The following is a 5,198-nucleotide window of genomic DNA, read 5'->3' on the forward strand; positions in this document are numbered from 1 at the left end:
CACTACAGATGGTCCAGTGGAAAGAAAAAAGCGACAAACTGCTGAGAGCCACAATAAATCATACAATGGAGAAAACTAAGATGTAGTACAATAAAGTGAGCAATTTCACAAGAATTGACAAAGCAATTTCCAAGTATGGAAAGTGCCAGAACATTACTACTACGTGAACAAAAAGACGTTGAGAAGAGGATGCAATAACCAAAGTTTCAAAGAATCGAAAGTTCCTTCCACAGCTACTGGTCTGCAGCTGTTCTGATGGTGGCAGTTGTGGCATTCCTCTGTGGGAAAGAAATTGTTACATGGTTAAAGACCTCTTTCTTAGCAAAATGGAAAGTAGGCATATATGTGACAAACATAAGGTGAAAAAAGAAAAAAAAAAAGGAAAGAAAGAAAAAGTTCCTTTAGAGCGAGAAAGTTTCTTTCTAAGACAGCTCAGCATCCCTGGCCATGCCTAGTGAGAGGGTACTGGCTAGCACTGCTTCATCTTGCTCGCTAGCCTTTATGTGTGGGACAGAATAGGATGTTAGAACAATTTTTAAAAATTAATTATGGCTGACTCTTGAGCAACATTGGTTTGACCTGCATGTACACCACTTACATGTGGAATTTTTTTCAAAAAACATACAGCCAGTCCCTCCAAATCCCTGGATTTCACTTCTGCAAATTCAATTAACCACGGATCAAAAACACTAACAGGCCCTGGCCGGTTGGCTCAGCGGTAGAGCGTCGGCCTAGCGTGCGGAGGACCCGGGTTCGATTCCCGGCCAGGGCACACAGGAGAAGCGCACATTTGCTTCTCCACCCCTCCGCCGCGCCTTCCTCTCTGTCTCTCTCTTCCCCTCCCGCAGCCAAGGCTCCATTGGAGCAAAGATGGCCCGGGCGCTGGGGATGGCTCTGTGGCCTCTGCCCCAGGCGTTAGAGTGGCTCTGGTCGCAACATGGCGACACCCAGGAGGGTCGCAACATGGCGACGCCCAGGATGGGCAGAGCATCGCCCCCTGGTGGGCGTGCCGGGTGGATCCCGGTCAGGCGCATGCGGGAGTCTGTCTGACTGTCTCTCCCTGTTTCCAGCTTCAGAAAAATGCAAAAAAAATTAAAAAAAAAAAAAAAAAAAAGGTAGAAGCTACTTAAAAAAAAACAAAAAAACAAAAAAACAAAAAAAAACCACTAACAGTGCTTTCAATCCATGGTCAGGAATCAGGAATCCACAGATGTGGAGGAATGACTGTATGCATAGTTCTATGCCATTTTATATAAAGGACTGGAGCTTCTGTGGATTTTGTTATCCACTGGAGCAAGGCGGGGGTGGTGGGTGCCCTGGAGCCAATCCCCGATGAATCCTAAGGGACGACTGTAATAAGTTTTAGGGCAGTCAAAAGTTTTATGCAACACAACTAAACTACAGATCAACCATCATTCAAAATGGCCTAAAATCTAGCTGAACAGAAGTCCTACAATTAGGGATTTAAAGAAGAAGCCACATCTAGACTGGAAGAAAGGGAGGAGATGCAGAACGGACTGATCCCACACCCATGTGTGGCTGTTTAAAATCAGGAGGGATATCTTGGCTGTGGTGGTAACCCCGAGGAGCAAGGGGGTTCTAGCTTCACACCAGGCCCCCCAGCCCAGGGTTCCAGTGCCAGGAAGAGAAGTCCCCATAACTTCTGGCTGTGAAAACCAGCAGGAACTGTGGTTGAGTGAGATGGAGAGCTGCTGGAGTCCCAGGCATTCCTCTTAAAGGGCTCATGCACAGACTTACTCAGACTCACTCCCCCTGAGTTCTAACCCACCCAACTTGTGGGCCCACCCAAGCCGTTTCCTGTGGCCTTTCCATTTGAATGGCCTGTCTTAGCTTATGCTTCAGACTTTCCTAAAATCTCTCAAATAAGCAGCATATGGCCTCAGCATGCCCCATACCTATTGGTCAGTGGCCCCAGGCTGGGCACTAGTGGCAGTTGGCCTTGATTCTCAGCTTCATCTCTCCTGGGCACTTCCAAACCCAGCACAAATAGCAACCATCTGCATATTTCTTTGTAGCTTATGCTGGGTGACCTTGGGAAGACATAGGTGGTGGCTGTCCTTGGCCTGCACCTCCTAGGAGGCCCCAGAGCCAGCACCCAACCACAAGTTGGGTTGGCCTGGCGTGCAGAAGTCCCGGGTTCGATTCCCGGCCAGGGCACACAGGAGAAGCGTCCATCTGCTTCTCCACCCCTCTCCCTCTCCTTCCTCTCTGTCTCTCTCTTCCCCTCCCACAGCGAGGCTCCATTGGAGCAAAGATGGCCCGGGCGCTGGGTATGGCTCCTTGGTCTCTGCCCCAGGCGCTAGAGTGGCTCTGGTCGCGACAGAGCGACGCCCCGGAGGGGCAGAGCATCACCCCCTGGTGGGCAGAGTGTCGCCCCCTGGTGGGCGTGCCGGGTGGATCCCGGTGAGGCACATGCTGGAGTCTGTCTGACTGTCTATTCCCGTTTCCAGCTTCGGAAAAATACAAAAAAAAAAAAGAACTTGATCACAAGAATCATAAGAGCTTAGAATGCAAATTCCTTTTGATTTCAAAGTGAAGCAGAGCATTAGCAAGCCTCTTATCTGCTCTGTCCTTTATCTTTCTTCAGAGATCAATCCTTTTATTACCAAGTGGCTAGGCGTCTGCGGCCATGCCACCCTGAACGCGCCCGATCTGGTCTGATCTCGGGAGCTAAGCAGGGTCGAGCCTGGTGAGTGACTGGATGGGAGATCATGTTGCCAAGCGGCTCGTTTTTGCCTGTCACTTTACCATTTTCTTCTAGAAGTCCAGATGGCCTCCTCCTGCCGCCACATAATAAACCGTACTTCTGTTGTGGCGTTCATAGGGTTTGCTGGAGGAGCGACCCTCCCTTTGTTTCCTTGCAGGGTTTATTTTTCTTTGAGAAGTGGTCTCTGTAGAGCAGCGGTTCTCAACCTGTGGGTTCTCAACCTGTGGGCCGCGACCCCTGAGGGGTCGCCTAAAGCCATCGGAAAATACATAATGCATATCAGGTATTTACATTCTGAATCATAACTGTAGCAAAATTACAGTTATGAAGTAGCCATCAAAATTATTTTTTGGTTTGGGGTCACCGCAACATGAGGAACTGTATTGTGGGGTCACGGCATTAGAAAGGTTGAGAACCTCTGCTGTAGAGCTTGAGCCCCGCTGTTTTCACAGTCGCCACGGGTGGCACTCTAGGGCTTTTCCTTACTCTCGCAGGCTTATTCTTATTCTAGTAACCATCTGAGTTTGTTCTATTTGCCAGGTAAGAACACGGAGGAACACAGACACAGACTATGAGTTTCTAATCTGAGCTAATATGAACGAGAAAAGCGACAAGGAACCGTGAGTGTAAGATGTGCCTTGATTGGGACACTGGCTATGCTGTGGTAGAACACAAAACAAATACCTCCCAGAAGGAAGTCACTTTCAAGTTGAGAATCAAAGGATGAGTTTATTGGCTTTAGTTTTTCTTTTGTTTGTAACACATTACTTATGTAATTTTTCAAAAGCCCACAAGTTTACAACGTTTCCTGATGTCCAAATCATACCCAATTCTTTTTTGTTTAAAGATTTTATTTATTCATTTAAAGAGAGAGAAGGGGGGGATGAGCAGGAAGCATCAACTCTCATCAGTGCCTTGACCAGGCAAGCCCAGGGTTTTGAACCGGTGTGGGTGGAGCGCAGAGCGCATTCCTAGCAGCTGTGGCTGATGCAATGCTGTGAGAATACCCCAGCTCCCAGAAGCCTCCTGGGCACACCCAGGAAGGAAGCTCACCCGCTATAAGGAAGTGACTTAGCACCAACCACGTAGCTCCCTGATCTTTTCAGCCATTGGCTTTGAGGAACACGCTGTAACACCCTCTAGGCTGAACCTGTGTATATAAGCTAGCCTGCTTCCTGAATAAAGTGGATCTGCGTCACTGAACCTGGTTTCTGGAGTTCGGTCTTTGCATCTCCGTCGTCCTCACCCCCGGCAGGACTTGTTCATAAACCCGCAACCTCAGTGCTCTAGGTTGATGCTTTATCCACTGTGCCAGCACAGATCAGGCTGGATTCTTTATTAAGATGTTTAAGTTAGTTCTCAGGGACACAGATGACATGGCACATTAATGTCACAGGACAGAAGCCTATAGCCTTAAGGGAAAAGACCACTCCATTCAGTCTCTTTGGTAGGTGCAGAAATAAACACCGTGATACAGGCTTTCCCAGGCAGGGGCAGCAGCAGAGAAGGAAGCCAAGTCTCCAGGCCTCCCAAGGCTCTAAGACAGTGCAAACAAATTATGTCACTGTTCTACTTTTGTACTAGCCTGAGTTATGATGTTTGAAAATTTAACATGTATAACCTTCTTCAAAAAGAAGTATCAGTGCAACTTAAAATAGCATCTTGCCCTGGCCGGTTGGCTCAGTGGTCGAGCGTCGGCCTGGCTTGCGGGGGACCCGGGTTCGATTCCCGGCCAGGGCACATAGGAGAAGCGCCCATTTGCTTCTCGACCCCACCTCCTTCCTCTCTCTCTCTTCCCCTCCCGCAGCCAAGGCTCCATTGGAGCAAAGATGGCCCGGGCGCTGGGGATGGCTCCTTGGCCTCTGCCCCAGGCGCTAGAGTGGCTCTGGTCACGGCAGAGCAAGGCCCCAGAGGGGCAGAGCATCGCCCCCTGGTGGGCAGAGAATCGCCCCTGGTGGGCGAGCCGGGTGGATCCCGGTCGGGCGCATGCGGGAGTCTGTCTGTCTCTCCCCGTTTCCAGCTTCAGAAAAATACACACACACACACACACACACACACACACACAAAGGCATCTTATTTCCTCAGAAGGAAATTGCTCACATAAAACAATTAACTAACTACTCTACAAGGCCCACCTCAGTTGATCATGCTTCCTGTCCCAGTAAACTCTTTATTAGAATTAAAAGCTGATATTTGCAGCCATTTTCTAGTCTAATTAAATAGAAAATTGATAGCTTTGCTCATGTAATGCAAAACCCAAGTTTACAAAGTTCACATGGCTTTAGCATGAATTTCTTTCCTTCTTGGGATATATTAATTTCAATTAGTAGAAATCAATGGTTAGTAAGAAGTGAGAGGTTATGTACAGAATTCTGAAATGCTAGATATCTCAAAGATTTGCAACACCTACTAAGACGGACTCAATTAGCATCTCAATGTGTATGACTGGGGACCAACCAGTTATTTTCCT

General features: G+C 48.3%; 1 non-coding gene across 1 annotated transcript; it reads left to right on the plus strand.

The window, feature by feature from the left end:
* The first annotated feature begins 225 nt into the window (after positions 1-225).
* LOC136332364 (small nucleolar RNA SNORA41) lies at positions 226-358 on the plus strand. Its single transcript, XR_010730635.1, has one exon. It is a non-coding gene; the product is annotated as a small nucleolar RNA SNORA41 (small nucleolar RNA).
* Positions 359-5,198: the final 4,840 nt, after the last annotated feature.

Source organism: Saccopteryx bilineata, chromosome 3 (genome assembly GCF_036850765.1).
Source record: "Saccopteryx bilineata isolate mSacBil1 chromosome 3, mSacBil1_pri_phased_curated, whole genome shotgun sequence".
NCBI lineage: Eukaryota > Metazoa > Chordata > Mammalia > Chiroptera > Emballonuridae > Saccopteryx > Saccopteryx bilineata.